Here is a 19582-nt window from a genome sequence, read left to right on the forward strand (position 1 = left end):
CCAACAATGCAGAGCGCCAAATTCAAATAAATTACTATAAAAATTCAACTTTGATGAAATCACACATTCAATATACCAAATTAAAGCTGCACTTGTTGTGAATCCAAACAACGTGTCAGATTTAAAAAATGCTTTAACGCGAACGATGCTATTATCTGAGGATGGCACCCCAGTAAACAAAGAAGCATATTTCAACCCTGCATGCACGACACAAAACGCAGAAATAAAAATATAATTCATGCCTTACCTTACTTAATATGTCCCATAAACATCACAAATGGTCCTTTTGTTCGATTAATTCCGTCGATATATATCCAAAATGTCAATTTATTTGGTGCTTTTGATCCAGAAAAACACAGGTTCAACTCACGCAACGTGACTACAGAATATCTCAAATGTTACCTGTAAGCATTGTCTAAACATTTCAAACTACTTTTGTACTACAACTTTAGGTATTTTTTATGCAAATAATAGATCAAATCGAAGACGGAATCTGTGTTCAATACCGGAGGAAAACAAAGTGGAGCGTGCTTTCAGGTCACGCGCCTCTAACAAAGAGTACACTTCCCCTCCCGTGCCTCATTCTGAACAGTGTTAATTTCTCAAAGGAAAAACTTCAACCAATTTATAAAGACTGTTGACATCCAGTGAAAGCGATAGGAACTGCAGGAAAGTCGATTAGAAATCTGGATTCCCAATGAAAACTCATTATAAAGAGTGACAACAAAAAAAACATCTGAACGGTTTGTCCTCGGGGTTTCGCCTGCCAAATAAGTTCTGTTATACTCAGACATGATTCAAACAGTTTTAGAAACTTCAGTGTTTTCTATCCAAATCTACTAATAATAGCTTCTGGGTCTGAGTAGCAGGCCGTTTTACTTTGGACATGCTTTTCATCCGGGCGTGAAAATATTGTCCCCTGTCCCAAAGAATTTAAGCACCAGCTTACCGATCATTGCACCCGTACACAGCCCATCTGTAAATAGCCCACCCAACTAACTCATCCCCATATTGTATTTTTTTTTGCTCCTTTGCATCCTAGTATCTCTACTTGCACATCTATCACGCCAGTGTTTAATTGCTAAATTGTAATTATATTGCCATTATGGCCTATTTATTGCCTTTCCCTCCCTAATCTTACTACATTTGCACAAACTGTATATAGATTTTTCTATTGTTATTGACTGATTGTTTATCCCATGTGTAACTCTGTGTTTGTGTCGCACTGCTTTGCTTTATCTTGGCCAGGTCGCAGTAGTAAATGAGAAGTTGTTCTCAACTGGCCTACCTGTTAATTAAAAAATCAAATAAAAAACATTGGCTACGGAGAGGCATTGATCATAGCAGGGAGGTGTTCAGGGCCCTGAGCTTAATGACCAGCTTGGAAGGGACTATGGTGTTGAAAGCTGAGCTGTAGTCATTTAATAGCATTCTCATATAGGTATTCATTTAGTCAAGATGTGATTGGGCAGTATGCAGTGCTGTGGCAATTGTCCGTGGATCTGTTGAGGTGCAATGCATTTTGAAGTGGGTCCAGGGTGTCAGGTAACCTGGGTGTCAGGTAAGGTGGAGCTGATTTGGTCCTTGATCAGCTTCTCTAAGCACTCACTTCTGTCATCATGAAGTGCCACAGGGCGATGGCTGTTTAGGCAAGTTTCCTTTGTTTGGTTGGGTACAGGGACAATGATGGACAACTTGAAACATGTGAAGATTACACAATGAGATGGGGAGAGGTTGAATATGTTAATAAATACTCCAGCCATACCATCTGGGCCGGCTGCTTTGAAAGTATTCTCAGACTTAAGTCTTACTCACTTTGTCCACAGAGAAAGAGAGCACCCTGCAGCGGGGATTCTCATAGGAGGATCAATGATTTCCTTGGAGCAAGCGTAAAAAGGTTTTTAGCTCGTCTGGGACTGCGGCATTGGTGTTCGCCACGTAGCTGGTTTTCCCTTTATACAGTAGTCCTTGCAACATGTCTTGCATGATTGAATTGCGATTCCATTTTGTCACTGTACTGTGTTTTTGTATCTGATTGATTTTGTTGCCATTTACCCACGGTTTTTGGTTGGGATATGATACAGTTAAAGTCAGAAGTTTACATACATTTAAGTTGAAGTCATTAAAACTTGTTTATCAACCACTCCTCAAATTTCTTGTTAACAGACTATAGTTTTGGCAAGTCAGTTAGGACAACTACTTTGCATGACACAAGTAATTATCCAACAATTGTTTAGACAGATTATTTCACTTATAATTCACTGTATCACAATTCCAGTGGGTCAGAAGTTTACATACACTAAGTTTACTCTGCCTTTAAACAGCTTGGAAAATTCCAGAAAATGATGTAATTAGAAGCTTCTGACAGGCTAATTGACATTTGAGTCAATTGGAGGTGTACCTGTGGATGTATTTCAAGGCCTACCTTCAAACTCAGTGTGTCTGCTTGACATCATGAGAAAATCAAAAGGAATCAGCCGAGACCTCAGAAAAAAATTGTAGACCTCCGCAAGTCTGGTTCATCCTTGGGAGCAATTTCCAAATGCCGGAAAATACTCAACTGTTATTCTGACAGCTGAAATAAGTCACTCTCTACTATTATTCAGACATTTCAAATTCTTAGGATCACCACTTTCTTCTAACTGACATAAGGGAATTTTTACTAGGATTAAATGTCAGTAATTGTGAAACTGAGTTTAAATGTAGTTGGCTAAGGTGGATGTAAATGTCCGATTTCAACTGTATGTACAATAAACTCAGAAAAAATAAACATCCTCACTGTCTACTGCGTTTATTTTCAAACTTAACATCTGTAAATATTTGTATGAACATTAACAAGATTCAACAACTGAGACATAAACTGAACCAAGTTCCACTGACATGTGACTAACAGAAATGGAAGAATGTGTCCCTGAACAAAGGGAGGTCCAAATCAAAAACAACTGTCAGTATCTGGTGTTGCCACCAGCTGCATTAAGTACTGCAGTGCATCTCCTCCTCATGGACTGCACCAGATTTGCCAGTTCATGCTGTGAGACGTTACCCCACTCTTCCACCAAGGCACCTGCAAGTTCCCGGACATTTTTGGGGGGAATGGCCCTAGCCCTCACTCACCGATCCAACAGGTCCCAGACGTGCCCATTGGGATTGAGATCCGATGTCTTCGTTGGCCATGGCAGATCACTGACATTCCTGTCTTCCAGGAAATCACGCACAGAATGAGCCGTATGGCTGGTGGCACTGTCATGCTGGAGGGTCATGTCAGGATGAGCCTGCAGGGAGAGTAACACATGAGGGAGGAGGATGTCTTCCCTGTAACGCACAGCCTTGAGATTGCCTACAATGTCAACAAGCTCAGTCCGATGATGCTGTGACACAACGCCCCAGACCATGATGGACCCTCCACCTCCAAATCGATCCCGCTACAGAGTACATGCCTTGGTGTAACGCTCATTCCTTTGATGATAAAAGCAAATCTGACTGTCACCCCTGGTGAGACAAAACCGCGACTTGTCAGTATAGAGCACTTTTTGCCAGTCCTGTCTGGTCCAGCGATGGTGGGTTTGTGCCCATAGGCAACGTTGTTGCCAGTGATATCTGGTGAGGACCTGCCTTACAACAGTCCTACAAGCCCTCAGTCCAGCCTATTGTGGACAGTCTGAGCACTGATGGAGGGATTGTGCGTTCCTGGTGTAACTCTGGCAGTTGTTGTTGCCATCCTGTACCTGTCCCGCGGGTGTGATGTTCGGATGTACCGATCCTGTGCCGGTGTTGTTACACGTGGTCTGCCACTGCGAGGACGATCAGCTGTCTGTCCTGGCTCCCTGTAGCTCTGTCTTATGCGTCTCATTGTACGGACAATGCAATTTATTGCCCTGGCCACATCTGCAGTCCTCATGCCTCCTTGCAGCATGCCTAAGGCACGTTCACGCAGATGAGTAGGTACCCTGGGCATCATGATTTGTATTTTTCAGAGTCAGTTGAAAGGCCTCTTTAGTGTCCTATGTTTTCATAACTGTGACCTTAATTGCATACTGTCTAAGCTGTTACAGTTAGTGTCTTAATGACTGTTCCACAGGTGCATGTTCATTGAACAAGCATGGGATACAGTGTTTAAACCCTTTACAATGAAGATCTGAAGTTATTTTGACTTTTACAAATTATATTTCAACGACCGTGTCCTGAAAAGGGGACGTTTCTATTTTTGCTGAGTTTGTGGGATATGCATCGTATGATATGTACCATGTTTGAGAGACTCAGTGGGATTGTAAAAGTATTGTTCTGTGGAAAGACCATAACAAATGGCATTACATTTGATTAAAGGGCAAAATTGGTCCAGAGACAGAGCAGGGAGTAAAGAGTTGATAAAATAAACATCTCAATGTATAATACAGGACATTTTGACTTAACTGGCATCTGTCAGGCTCTGCCGTTTTCTAAGAAAGACCTCTGCTCTCCAAGAACGTATTGGGCTAGGCTACTATCATCATCGGCCAATTTTTACATTTCACTGGATTAGTATTCCTTTTTAAAGCTGCAATATAATCTTTTGGGGCAACCGACCAAATTCTCCATAGAAATGTGAGTTATAGATCAGTCTCATTGAAAGCAAGTCTAAAAAGCAGTAGATAAGTTCTAATGCTTTTTCTATGCTTTCTGTTCTTATGTTTTGTTTTTGCATATTTTACTTTCATTTTTTAACACCATCTTAAAACAGCTGGTGATTGAAAATATATTTCACAATGGTTTAGATGGTACAATATTTCTCTACACTTGTTTTGTTACAATCTGAAATTACTACTTTAATTACTTCTTATTTGTCAGCAAGAGTCCTAAACAACGGAGGAATTAACTTAAAAAGATTTGGTTGTCAACTTCATTGTGCCACACACTACGAGGGAGGATAGATATTGCATTTTTGAGTTAGGCCCAATAATATACTGTTTGTAGATAATGTACCAGTGTCAGTGTCTTCACATTACAGGCTACACTATCACAGTATCACAAAGTGGAACTGATTGTCAAGCACCAAGTATCCTCTGCATCACAGTCCCCCTCTCACTGTGGGTTAGAACTATATCAGGATTACATAGACTGCCATTCAAAAGTTTGGGGTCACTTACAAATGTTCTTGTTTTTGAAAGAAAAACAAAAATGCGTCCATTTAAAATAACATCAACGTATCCAAAATACAGTGTAGACGTTGTAAATGACTATTGTAACTGGAAACAGCAGATTTAATTTTTTTTATGGATTATCTACATAGGTGTACAGAGGCCTATTATCAGCAACCATCACTCCTGTGTTCCAATGGCACGTTGTGTTAGCTAATCCAAGTTGATCATTTTAAAAGGCTACTTGATCATTAGAAAACCATTTTGCAATTATGTTAGCACAGCTGAAAACTGTTGTTCTGATTAAAGAAGCAATACAACTGGCCTTCTTTAGACTAGTGGAGTATCTGGAACATCAGCATTTGTGGGTTCGATTACAGCCTCAAAATGGCCAGAAACAAAGACATTTCTTCTGAAACTCATCAGTCTATTCTTGTTGTGAAAAATGAAGGCTATTCCATGTGAGAAATTGCCAAGAAACTGAAGATCTCATTCAACGCTGTGTATTACTACCTTCACAGAATAGCGCAAATTGGCCCTAACCAGAATATAAAGAGTGGGAGGCCCCGATGCACAACTGAGCAAGAGGACATGTACATTAGAGTATCTAGCTTGAGAAACAGACGCCTCACAAGTCCTCAACTGGCAGCTTCATAAAATAGTTTCATAGAAAGTATGTTCCTCTGTCCAGTGTCTTATTTTTGCACATCATAATCTTTTCTTTTTATTGGCCAGTCTGAGATATGGCTTGGTCTTTGCAACTCTGCCTAAAAGGCCAGCAGCCCGAAGTCGCCTCTTCACTGTTGACGTTGAGACTGGTGTTGTGTGTACTATTTAATGAAGCTGCCAGTTGAGGACTTGTTCGGCATCTGTTTCTCAAACGAGACACTAATGTACATATCCTCTTTCTCAGTTGTGCACCGGGGCCTCCCACTCATTCTATTCTGGTTAGAGCCAGTTTGCGCAATTCTGAACGGAGTGAGGTAGTCACCAGCAATGCTTTTCAATTAACAGGTATGACTTGTTAAAAGTTAATTAAGGTGTTTGAGCCAATCAGTTGTGACAAGGTAGGGGTGGTATACAGAAGATAGCCCTATTTGGTCATATACCACGTCCATATTATAGGAAGAACAGCTCAAATAAGCAAATGGAAACGACAGTCCATCATTACTTAAGATATGAAGGTCAATCAATCTGGAAAATTTCAAGAACTTTGAACGTTTCTTCAAGTGTTGTCGCATGAACCATCAAGCGCTATGATGAACTGGCTCTCATGAGGACCGGCACAGGAAATGAGGACCCAGAGTTAGTTCTACTGCAGAGGATCAGTTCATTAGAGTTAACTGCATCTCAGATTGCAGCCCAAATAAACACTTCAGAGTTCAAGTAACGGACACATCTCAACATCAATTGTTCAGAGGAGAATGCGTGAATCAGACCTTTGTTGCCGAATTGCTGCAAAGAAACAACTACTAAAGGGCACCAATAATAAGAGACTTGCTTGGGCCAGAAACACGAGCAGTGGACATTAGACTGGTGAAATCTGTCCTTTGGTCTGATGAGTCCAAATTTGAGATGATTGGTTCCAACCGACGTGTCTTTGTGAGACGCAGAGTAGGTGAACGGATTATCTCTGCATGTGTGGGTCCCACCGTGAAGCATGGAGGTGTGGTGTGGCAGTGCTTTGTTGGTGATACTGTCAGTGATTTATTTAGAATTCAAAGCACGCTTAACCAGCATGGTTACCGCAGCATTCTGCAGCGATTCGCCATCCCATCGGGTTTGCGCTTAGTGGGATATAATTTGTTTTTCAACAATGACCCAAAACACACGTCAAGGCTGTGTAAGAACTATTTTACCAAGGAGAGTGATCAGATGACCTGGCCTCCACAATCACCTGACCTCAACCCAATTGAGATGGTTTGGGATGAGTTGGACCGCAGAGTGAAGGAAAAGCAACCAACAAGTGCTCAGCATGTGGGAACTCCTTTTAAGACTGTTGGAAAAGCATTCCAGCTGAAGCTGAATGTGAGGATGCCAAGAGTGTGCAAAACTGTTATCACGGCAAAGGGTGGCTACTTTGAAGAATCTCAAATAACATTTTGATTTATTTAACACTTTTCTCGTTACTACATGATTCCATATGTGTTATTTCATAGTTTTGATGTCTTCACTATTATTCTACAATATACAAAATAGTAAAAATAAAGAAAAACCATGAGTGTCCAAACTTTTGACTGGTACTCCATGCATGTATGTGATATATATATTAGTGCATTCGTTAAGTATTCAGACCCCCCCCAGCCTTATTCTAAATTTGATGAAATAAAACAAATCCTCATCTATACACAATACCCCATAATGACAAAGGGAAAACAGTTTTTTTGTTGCAAATATATTACAATTAAAAACATCTCATTTACAGCACCAGTGGTGGAAAAAGTACCCAATTGGCATACTTGAGTAAAAGTAAAGATACCTTTTATAGAAAATGTGAAAGTCACCCAGTAAAATACTACGAGTAAAATTCTAAAAGTATTTGGTTTTAAATATACTTAAGTATTAAAAGTAAATGTAATTGTTAAAATATAGTATCAAAATTAAAGTATAGTATAAATAGTTTCCCATTCCTTATATAAAGCAAACCAGACAGCAAGACTTTCTTGTTTATTTTATGGATAGCCAAGGGGAACACTCCAACACGCAGACATCATTTACAAACAATGCATTTGTGTTTAGTGAGTCCACCAGATCAGAGGCAGTAGCGATGACCAGGGATGTTCTCTTGATAAGTGTGTGAATTGAACCATTTTCCAGTCCTACTAAGCATTCAAAATGTAACAATGTACTTTTGGGTGTCAGGGAAAATTCATGGAGTAAAAAGTTAATTATTTTGTTTTGGAATGTAGTGGAGTAAAAGTAGTCAAATATACCTAGGAAAGTACAGATACTACCTAAGTAGTACTTTAAAGTATTTTTACTGAAGTACTTTAAACACTGTACCCCTACTTCCCACAGCTATGTGCAGTGGGCTAGATGGCAAGTGGGTCCTGAGGAGTAGAGAGGAGAGAGGCAGGTCCAACTGTGGAGGAGGGTCATAATCAGATTTATTAGAGCCCAGCTAGTCCACTGTGTCAAGTGAACTGACATTGTGCCAGTTCATCTCTGAACAGCATCGGCTCCATACAGCCAGAAATAGACGCCAGTCAAGGATTTTCTCTTAGAACTGTATCTAGCTCTGTCTCTACCACTATAGAATAGATGGGATTCTATTATATAGGGGTGGAGCAGACTGTCTAGTCGAAAGCAGGAGATAGATCAGTGTAGTGTTAATCATGTTGTAATTTATCAAGATGATACATTTCCTCTGATTTAAAGCTGTTCGTAAGGCTGAGGTTCAATTTGAAATAGATGTGAAAGCTGATAGGAGGCTGGGTACCCTGTAGAAGACTCTGGTAGTGTCGGTCAGTTACAAAGGTCTATCTGTGGTCTTGAAGACCACTTTCTGTATGGATCTAAAGGAGAAACACTCCTGGATCACGTACTGCTATACACACTCCGTTTATTGTTACAATCATTGACTGGTAGAGTCAAGTGGTTTATTTCCTTATAGTTAGCTTTGGGTTATCTGTCAACCCAGCAATTACCTATTCCTCTCAAACCTCCTCCACTAGTCCCCCGAGAGTCCTTCCAATGGCTTAACCTCTGAACTGCTGAACCACTAGGGAAGGTCACACTACATTAGGTCAGGTATTGGCACAATCTCTCAGGACAGTTTGAACCTTTTCACACTACTAATACAAGCCAAGACAGAGCAAGCTGTACTGTGCTGTCACCCATCCACCATAGTTGCTGGAACCCTGCTGGAAAGGAACATGTGAAAGATAGCCAAGCAAGCACTTTATGTTTTAGGTCTGCACTAAAAGGGTGTGACAATTGTATTTTATTGACTGCCTGCAAAATTGTGTTTACCTGTCCCATATTTGACCTTTAGGTGCAGGGCATCTCTATAAATGGGAAATGGTTGAATACAAAAAGAACCATCTTTGCCATAATATTTTACTCCTTAATAAAGTATAACAAAACGGCACACACATAATGTAAGTCAAACTCGGCAAAATAAAAGAAATGACCCTTTTTCAGGACCCTGTCTTTCAAAGAAAATTCGTAAAAATCCCAAACTTCACAGATCTACATTGTGAACGTTTTAACACAGTTTCCCATTCTTGTTCAATGAACCATAAACAATTAATGAACATGCACCTGTGGAATGGTCATTAAGACACTAACAACTTACAGACTGTAGGCAATTAAGGTCAAAGTTATGTAACTTAGGACACTAAAGAGGCCTTTCTACGGACTCTGAAAAACACGAAAGATTCCCAGGGTCCCTGCTCATCTGTGTAAATTTGCCTTCGGCATGCTGCAAGGAGGCATGAGAACTGTAGATGTGGCCAGGGCAATAAATTGCAATGTCCGTACTGTGAGACGCATTAGACAGCGCTATAGGGAGCCAGGACAGCTGATCGTCCTCGCAGTGGCAGACCACGTGTAACACTTGCACAGGATCGGTACAGCCGAACATCACACCTGCGGGAAAGGATGGCAACAGCAACTGCCCGAGTTACACCAGGAGTGCACAATCCCGCCATCAGAGCTCAGACTGTCCGCAATAGGCTGAGAGAGGCTGGACTGAGGGCTTGTAGACCTGTTGTAAGGCAGGTCCTCACCAGACATCACCGGCAACAACGTCGCCTATGGGCACAAACCCACCATCTCTGCACCAGACAGGACTGGCAAAAAGTGCTCTTCACTGACGTGTTGCAGTTTTGTCTCTCTCACCAGGGGTGATGGTCGGATTTGTGTTTATCGTCGAAGAAATGAGCGTTACACCGTGGCCTGTACTCTGTAGCGGGATCGATTTGGAGGTGGAGGGTCCGTCATGGTCTGGGGCGATGTGTCACAGCATCATCGGACTGAGCTTGTTGTTGCAGGCAATCTCAACGCTGTGCATTACAAGGAAGACATGGCAATGTCACCAGCCATACTGCTCGTTCTGTGCGTGATTTCCTGCAAGACAGGAATGTCAGTGTTCTGCCATAGCCAGCGAAGAGCATCTCAATCCCATTGAAGCACGTCTGGGGCCTGTTGGATCCGAGGGTGAGGGCTAGGGCATTCAGCACAAATGTCCGGGAACTTGCAGGTGCCTAGGTGGAAGAGTGGGTAACATCTCACAGCAAGAACTGGCAAATATGGTGCAGTCCATGAGGAGATTCACTGCAGTAGTTAAAGCAGCTGGTGGCCACACCAGATAGACTGACTGACTTGGATTTAGACTTTTTTCAGGGACACATTATTCCATTTCTATTAGTCACATGTCTGTGAAACTTGTTTAGTTTGTCAGTTGTTGAATCTTATGTTCTTACAAATATTTACACATGTTAAGTTTGCTGAAAATAAACGCAGTTGACAGTGAGAGGATGTTTCTTTTTTTGCTGAGTTTAATATGAAATGTGTATGTGCAAAGTTTTTCAATCATTCATTTTACATGATTTCTTCCTGCCTGCAATGGGCTACTAAAACATTTGATATGCTGGCTTATTCACCTGCTGAGGCATTCACTATGCTGCTGAACCTTTGACACTTTCATTTAGGATTAAGTTTTAATCAATGCTGGACATGGTCTGGTAGGTATAACAAAAAAAAAGACTAAGACATGATATTTTCAAATGTACGGAATGGCAGTGTCCAAAAAACCTAAAAGTAATTTTCATCAAACTGTTGAGATGTACAGTATTTGCTTCAGGATTAAGAAAATGTGTAAATGCATTCAGAATTCAGAACAGACCTGCGTAATCCCCAGCCATTTTGAATGTTGAGTGTGAGATTGGTTTATGCGTTCAAGGGTCTATCTGGAAATGCAAATTAGTTTCTACACATTGCACGGTTGTTGCCTGTTGAAACCCTTTGTGTTGCAGGGTTTGACCATTGCGTTGATTGCAGAAGGTCCAGGGAATCAGGGAAAATGTAATGGTATGTGGTGTAGCAAGCATTGCATGGGGATTCCAGCATTTCCACCCCATATAGCAGGTCAGAGGCCCAAATTGGTCGAGTTAAGAGAATGCATACCGTTGGAATCGGAAGTTTACAAACTCTCAGGTTGTAGTCATTAACTCGTTTTCAACCACTCCACAAATTTCTTGTTAACAAACTATAGTTTTGTCAAGTTGGTTAGGACATCTACTTTGTGCTGGACACATTTTTCCACCAGTTGTTTACAGACAGATTATTTCACTGCATCACAATTCCAGTGGGTCAGAAGTTTACACACACTAAGTTGACTGTGCCTTTAAACAGCTTGGAAAATTCCAGAAAATTGTTATTGTTTTAGAAACATCTGATAGGCTAATTGACATAATTGGAGTCAATTGGAGGTGTACCTGTGGATGTATTTCAAGGCCTACCTTCAAACTCAGTGCCTCTTTGCTTGACATCATGGGAAAATCAAAAGAAATCAGCCAAGACCTCAACAATTATAGACCTCCACAAGTCTGGTTCATCCTTGGGAGAAATTTCCAAATGCCTGAAGGTACCACGTTCATATGTACAAATAGTGCGCAAGTATAAACATGGGACCACGCAGCCGTCATACTGCTCAGGAAGGTGATGCATTCTGTCTCCTACAGATGAACGTACTTTGGTGCGAAAAGTACAAATCAGTCCCAGATCAACAGCAAAGGACATTGTGAAGATGCTGAAGGAAACAGATACAAAAGTATCTATGTCCACAGTATTACGAGTCCTATATCAACATAACCTGAAAGGCCACTCAGCAAGGAAGAAGCCACTGCTCCGAAACCGCCATAAAAAAGCCAGACTACCTTTTGCAACTGCACATGGACAAAGATCGTACTTTTCGGAGAAATGTCCTCTGGTCTGATGAAACAAATAGAACTTTTTGGCTATAATAACCATCGTTATGTTTGGAGGAAAAAGGGGAAGGCTTGCACGCCGAAGAACACCACCCCACAGTGAAGCACGGGGGTGGCAGTACATTGTTGTAGGGGTGCTTTGCAGCAGGAGGGACTGGGGTACTTCACAAAATAGATGGCATCATGAGGTAGGGAAAATTATGTGGATATTCAAGTAACATCTCAAGACATCAGTCAGGACGTTAAAACTTGGTCGCAAATGGGTCTTCCAAATGGACAATGACCCCAAGCATACTTCCAAAGTTGTGGCAAAATGGCTTAAGGGTAATAAATTCAAGGTATTGGAGTGGCCATAAAAGCCCTGACCTGAATCCTATAGACAATTTGTGGGCAGAACTGAAAAAGCGTGTGCGAGCAAGGAGGTCTACAAACCTGAAACTGAATTTAAAAGTATTTGGCTAAGGTGTATGACTTCTAGTGTATATAATCACACTATTTCAGAGGTCGGCAAAACGTTTGTTTTAGTTCCAGAGTATTCCCACAAACAACAAGATTGTCGTGTCTAGGGTTGCAAAATTCCAGGAACTTTCAATACATTCGCTGGTTTTGCAACCCTAATCGTGTCTTAATGTAATCAAGGTATGAAACGTTTGTTATTTTCAAATACAATATAAATAGTGGCTTGCAAAAATGTTCACTCCCCTTGGCATTTGTCCCATTTTGTTGCCTTACAACCTGGAATTAAAAGGGATTTTGGGGGGATTTGTATCATTTGATTTACACAACATGCCTACCACTTTGAAAATGCAACATATTTGTCTTATAGAAATAAGACAACAGAACTTGAGCATTCATAACTATCCCCCCCCAGTAATACTTTTTAGAGCCACCCTTTGCTTTGCAGCAATTACAGCTCCAAGTCACTTGGGGTATGTCTCTGTAAGCTTGGCACATCTAGCCACTGGGATTTTTGCCCATTCTTCAAGGCAAAACTGCTCCAGCTCCTTCAAGTTGGATGGGTTCCGCAATCTTTAAGTCATAGCACAGATTCTCAATTGAATTTAGGTCCTGGCCTTGACTAGGCCATTCCAAGACATTTAAATGTTTCCCCTTAAACAACTCAAGTGTTGCCTTAGCGGTGTGCATAGGGTCAGAATTTGCCTGTATTTAGCAACATCCTTCAATTCTGACCAGTTTCCCAGTCCCTGCCGATGGAAAAATATCCCCACAGCATGATGCTGCCACCACCAAGCTTCACTGTGGGGATAGGGTTCTCAGGGTGATAAGAGGTGTTGGGTTTGCGCCAGACTTAGCATTTTTCCTTGATAGCCAAAAAGCTACATTTTAGTCTCATCTGACCAGAATACCTTCTTCCATATGTTTGGGGAGTTTCCCACGTGCCTTTTGGTCAACACCAAATGTGTTTGCTTATTATTTTCTTTAAGCAATGGCTTTTTATCTGGCCACTCTTCCATAAAGCCCAGCTCTGTGGAGTTTACGGCTTAAAGTGGTCCTATGGACAGATGCTCCAATCTCCGCTGGGGACCTTTGCAGCTCCTGCAGGGTTATCTTTGCTCTCTTTGTTGCCTCTCTGATTTAATGCCCTCCTTGCCTGGTCTGAATTTTGGTGGGTGTCCCTCTCTTGACAGGTTTGTTGTGGTGTCATTTTCTTTCATTTTTTATAATTGATTTAACGGTGCTCTGTGGGATGTTCAAAGTTTCAGATTTTTTTTTATAGCCCAACCCTGATCTGTACTTCTCCACAACTTTAAAAAAATATATAGTTTCTATTTCAGCTTTATTTAACCAGGTAGGCTAGTTGAGAACAAGTTCTCATTTACAACTGCAACCTGGCCAAGAAAGCAATGCAGTTCGACACATACAACAACACAGCGTTACACATGGAATAAACAGTCAATTATACAGTATAAAAAATCTATATACAGTGTGTGCAAATAAGGGAGGTAAGGCAATAAATAGTCCATGGTGGCGAAGTAATTACAATATAGTAATTAAACACTGGAATGGTAGATGTGCAGAAGATGAATGTGCAAGTAGAGATAGATGCAGTATGTGGATGAGGTAGTTGATGGGCTAAGTACAGGTGCAGTGATCTGTGAGCTGCTTTGACAGCTGATGCTGAAAGCTAGTGGGGGAGATATGTGTCTCCAGTTTCAGTGATTTTTGCAATTTGTTCCAGTCATTGGCAGCAGAGAACTGGAAGGAAAGGAGGAATTGACTTTGGGTGACCAGTGAGATACCAGCTTGAGCGCGTGCTACGGGTGGGTGCTGCTATGGTGAGCTGAGATAAGGCAGGGCTTTACCTAGCAGAGCCTTGTAGATGACCTGGAGCCAGTGGGTTTGGCGACGAGTATGAAGCGAGGACCAGCCAACGACAGCATTCAGGTCATAGTGGTGGGTAGTATATGTGGCTTTGGTGACAAAACCGGTGTCACTGTGAGACTGCATCCAATTTGTTGAGTAGAGTGTTAGAGGCTATTTTGTAAATGACATCGCCGAAGTCGAGGATCGGTAGGATGGTCAGTTTTACAAGGGTATGTTTGGCAGCATGAGTAAAGAATGCTTTGTTGCGAAATAGGAAGCCGATTCTAGATTTAATTCTGGATTGGAGATGCTTAATGTGAGTCTGGAAGGAGAGATTACAGTCTAACCAGACACCTATGTATTGGTAGTTGTCCACATATTCTAAGTCAAACTGTCCAGAGTAGTGATGCTGGACGGGCAGGCAGGTGCGGGGAGCGATCGGTTGAAGAGCATGCATTTAGTTTTACCTGCATTTAAGAGCAGTTGGAGGCCACGGAAAGAGTTGTATGGCATTGAAGCTTGTCTGGAGGTTAGTTAACAGTGTCCAACGAAGGGCCAGAAGTATACAGAATGGTGTAGTCTGCGTAGAGGTGGATCAGAGAATCACCAGGAGCAAGAGCGGCATCATTGATGTATACAGAGAAGAGTCGGCCCGAGAATTGAACCCTGTGGCACCCCCATAGTCAGAGGTCCGGACAACAGGCCCTCCGATTTGACACACTGAACTCTATCAGAGAAGTAGTTGGTGAACCAGGCGAGGCAATCATTTGAGAAACCAAGGCTGTCGAGTCTGCCGATAAGAATGTGGTGATTTGACAGAGTCGAAAGCCTTGGCCAGGTCGATGAATATGGCTGCACAGTATTGTCTCTTATCGATGGCGGTTGTGATATCGTTTAGGACCTTGAGCGTGGCTGATGTGCACCCATGACCAGCTCTGAACCCAGATTGCATAGCAGAGAAGGTACGGTCGGTTTCGAAATGGTCGGTAATCTGTTTGTTAACTTGGCTTTCGAAGACTTTAAAAGGCAGGGCGGGATAGATATAGGTCTGCAGCAGTTTGAGTCTAGAATGTCTCCCCCTTTGAAGAGGGGGATGACCGCGGCTGCTTTCCAATCTTTGGGAATCTCAGACAATACAAAAGAGGTTGAACAGACTAGTAATAGGGGTTGCAACAATTTCAGCAGATCATTTTAGAAAGAGAGGGTCCAGATTGTCTAGCCCAGCTGATTTGTAGGGGTCGAAATTTTGCAGCTTTTTCAGAACATTAGCTATCTGGATTTGGTCAAGGAGAAATGGGGGAGGCTTGGGTGAGTTGCTATGGGGGGTGCAGGGCTGTTGACCGGGGAAGGTGTAGCCAGGTAGAAAGCATGGCCAGCAGTCAGGTCTGGAGTGAACTAAGGTCTATATCTGTTTCTACATTTTTTGAATGGGTCATGCTTATTTAAGATGGTGAGGAAGGCACTTTCTAAGAATAATCAGGTATCCTCTACTGACGGGATGAGATCAGTATCCTTCCACGATACCCGGGCCAGGTTTATTAGAAAGACCTGTTCGCTGAAGTGTTTAGGGAGCATTTGACAGTGATGAGGGGTGGTCGTTTAACCACAGACACATTACACATGCAGGCAATGACGCAGTGATCACTGAGATCTTATTTGAAACAGCAGAGGTGTATTTAGGGGGCAAGTTGGTTAGGATGATCTCTACAATGGTGCCCGTGTTTACAGCTTTGGGCTTGTACCTGGTAGGTTCATTGATCATTTGTGTGAGATTGAGGGCATCAAGCTTAGATTGTAGGATGGCCCGGGTGTCTATAGTAAGTGGCAGCAGTGAGAGACTTGTTTTTGGAAAGGTGGATTTTTAAAAGTAGAAGCTTGAATTGTTTGGGTACAGACCTGGATAGTAAAGACAGAACTCTGCAGGCTGTCTCTGCAGTAGATTGCAACACCGCCCCCTTTGGCAGTTCTGTCTTGCATGAATCCATGGCTTTTACGGTTACAGTTGTCAACAAATGAGAGCACCTGGGCAATAGGAGTGGAGCTAGGCACTGCAGGGCCTAGATTAACCTCTACATCACCAGAGGAACAGAGGAGGAGGAGTAGGATACAGGTACGGCTAAAGGCTATAAGAACTGGTCGTCTAGTACGTCCGGAACAGAGAGTAAAGGGAGCACGTTTCTGGGCGCGATAGAATCGATTCCTGGCATAATGTTCAGACAAAGGTATGGTAGGATGTGAATACAGTGGAGGTAGGCCTAGGCATTGAGTAATTATGATGAGAGAGATATTGTCTCTAGAAACATTTAAACCAGGTGATGTCATCACATATGTGTGGGAGGTGTAACTAAAGGGTTGGCTAAGGCATATTGAGCAGGGCTAGAGGCTCTACAGTGAAATAAGACAATCACTAACCAGAACAGCAATAGACAAGGCATATTGACATTAAGGAGATGCATACGTAGCTAAGTGATCATAGGGTCCAGTGAGTAGTGAGGCTGGTTGGAGACGCGGCAATTCAGACAGCTAGCGGGCTTGGGATTAACAAGCTAACAGAAGGGCCTCAGAGGGACATCGCGACGGAGAAAGTCTGTTTATAGCCTCCTTGTGCGGAGCCTCCCCGTGCGTTTACGTCGGTAGACCAGTCGTGATGGATTGGTAATGGGGACCAGTTCCGTGCGGTAAAGGGGACCAGTCCAATTGACAGAATAGGTATAGTGGCCCAAGAAATTGTCCGATGGACCTATTCAGCTAACAGCTGATTTGCTCCAGACAGCTAGTGGGCCACGTCTAGCAGATGGGCATTCAGGGGACATCGCAACGGAGGGGCCATTTGAATAACTCCCTCGGGCAGATTAGATTTGCCCCTTACCTGTTTGGAGCGCTCCTTGGTCTTCATGGTGTCGCTTGCTTGGTGGGTCCCCTTGCTTAGTGGTGTTGCGGACTCTGGGGCCTTTCAGAACAGATGTATATTTACTGAGATCATGTGACAGATCATGTGACACTTAGATTGCACACAGTTGGACTTTATTTAACTAATTATGTGACTTCTGAAGGCAATTGTTTGCACCAGATCCTATTTAGGGGCTTCATAGCAAAGGGGGTGAATACATATGCACACACCACTTTTCTTTTTTTGTCTTTTTTTTAATTTTCTGAAGCAAGTTTTTTTTTTCACTTCACCAATTTTGACTATTTTGTGTATGTCCATTACATGAAATCCAAATAAAAAAATCTATTTGTATTACAGGTTGAAATGCAACAAAATAGGAAAAACGCCAAGGGGGATGAATACTTTTGCAAGGCACTGTATCTTATGTATGCTAGCTATGCTAACCAGCTTATATGAACGGGAGTTAGCATTTAGTCACTTTTTCTAAACCTGAAAAGGGACAACTTCTACATATAATGCGAAAATAGCCAAATATATCCAAATCAGACTTGAGTAACCACAAAATGAAAATTGAACAACTTGTCATGTTTCACATTGCGCAAAATGGATTTACTATCATGAAACATGTCTGCTTGTGCATGGAAAATGTTGTTGACTATTTCTATGTATTAAGTCTCACTTCTGCCTGGCTCTCAAATAAATGGATGATTCATATTTCGCTGGGTAAAAAAACTATTCAAGTCACTCCCCTGAGTATATCATATATTATTATGTGAAGGTGTGCTAAATATGTTGTTACACACCACAGCTCCAATCCTGATGATCATTTCAATATTTAGCTAATTATAGATTTTTGGCTCTTTAGGAAATACATCATTTGAGTTTAAATGACCCCAAACTGTGTTCATTTTTTAAAAAAGTGTAATTTATTCACTCCCAAATGTCTGAATCATAGTTTATTAATGTGCCTTAGTAAAACTACTTTCCCCATTGCACTGCATGCCTCTTGTGTTCGTCTTTATCTTGTAATTGAATGCGCCGAAGGCGTGCCCTGAATCTCTCCCCTGGTCCCTACACTCCACACTACAGATGTCAGATCTCAATTTGCTACAGAAGTAAAATAATCTTGCAGCGACAGGAAATGTTAATTAATATGAGGAGTATAATTAATGGACATTTTTGTAAGGTAAAATCACGTCAAAAATGTCCATGTGGGAATTACAAACTCCAGAAGCCTTTTTAAACCTCATACCCTACAAGTTTTAAAGTTAAGATCAAATGAAGGTCCTACATCTGTAGTTGATCTGACAGGCAGGAACCGACTGACCACTGGAGCGTGCTTCACTTTTCATTTCTAGCTGGACCCTTGCCAGTCCAGTCCCTTGACTTCACAATGTTCCTTGGCACCCTACCAAGTCGCCTTTCTCAATCAGGTGTCTTGTTATTTTTTTAGAACATTCTTAGAGGAGGAATCCTTACCCGGTTCGAGTTTTTTGTTCTAGATTTTTGTCAAGTCACCTAACGAGATGTTGACTCTTCCGACTGCTTGGTGTCTCTGTGAGAAGGTTAATTACATTTCAATAGCTGGCTGTTTTGGAGCATGTGAAGATTACTCTAATGGGCCATAGCTATACAGCTATTTTTAAATCCTTTAGTTAAATTATATATACTTCCTTTTGTGAAATATTCTTGCATCATTTTACACACAGTAATTTTCTCTACCCAAACATGTTTTGACCAAGCACACATTTTCTTCAAAAGAGAATGCATGCAAGTGTGGCTGAGGTGGTTAGGTGTACAGAATGAGTAACTCTACCTGAGACCTGAAGACCCATGCTAGCTCCGAGAGCTCATACCTAAGCTCTACTGTAGCTCAGTGGGCTATCGTGATCTTGAGTTACACCGACAACATAGGTTTGTATCTGTAAACCCCAGGTCCCCAACCATACAAATCGAGAGCGCTGTAGGAAAAAGGTGGAGAGATTATAATCTTGTCATTCTTCCAGCCTCAGCAGTTGTGACTGTAACATGTTAATCAGGATTTGGGGAACTGTGTGCTCTGACAGACTCAACAGGGCATGCTGAGGAGCCCAAGTGACTAACTACTGTACCCTGGGTATGGCTGGTTAAAGACCTCTGTGATGACACAACAGTAACCTATGTGAGTGTACACTGTGAGTCACTGTCAGTGAATTGGAAGATAGTCAAATTGATTGCTAACAGATGGTGGCAGATTGACTGGTCAACTTAACTTTATATAATTTCCCCATCATTCACTGTTGCAGTCTATTTCTCAATTTCAGAGTATAATTTTTTTATGT

The 19582-nt window shown here is 41.8% G+C and overlaps 1 protein-coding gene across 8 annotated transcripts in view; it reads left to right on the plus strand.

Moving 5' to 3' along the window:
* LOC118394681 (disks large-associated protein 1-like) overlaps positions 1–19582 on the plus strand; it is a 130961-nt gene that overhangs the window by 10229 nt on the left and 101150 nt on the right. The window lies entirely within an intron of this gene.

The sequence above is a fragment of the Oncorhynchus keta genome, chromosome 15, assembly GCF_023373465.1.
Source record: "Oncorhynchus keta strain PuntledgeMale-10-30-2019 chromosome 15, Oket_V2, whole genome shotgun sequence".
Lineage (NCBI taxonomy): Eukaryota > Metazoa > Chordata > Actinopteri > Salmoniformes > Salmonidae > Oncorhynchus > Oncorhynchus keta.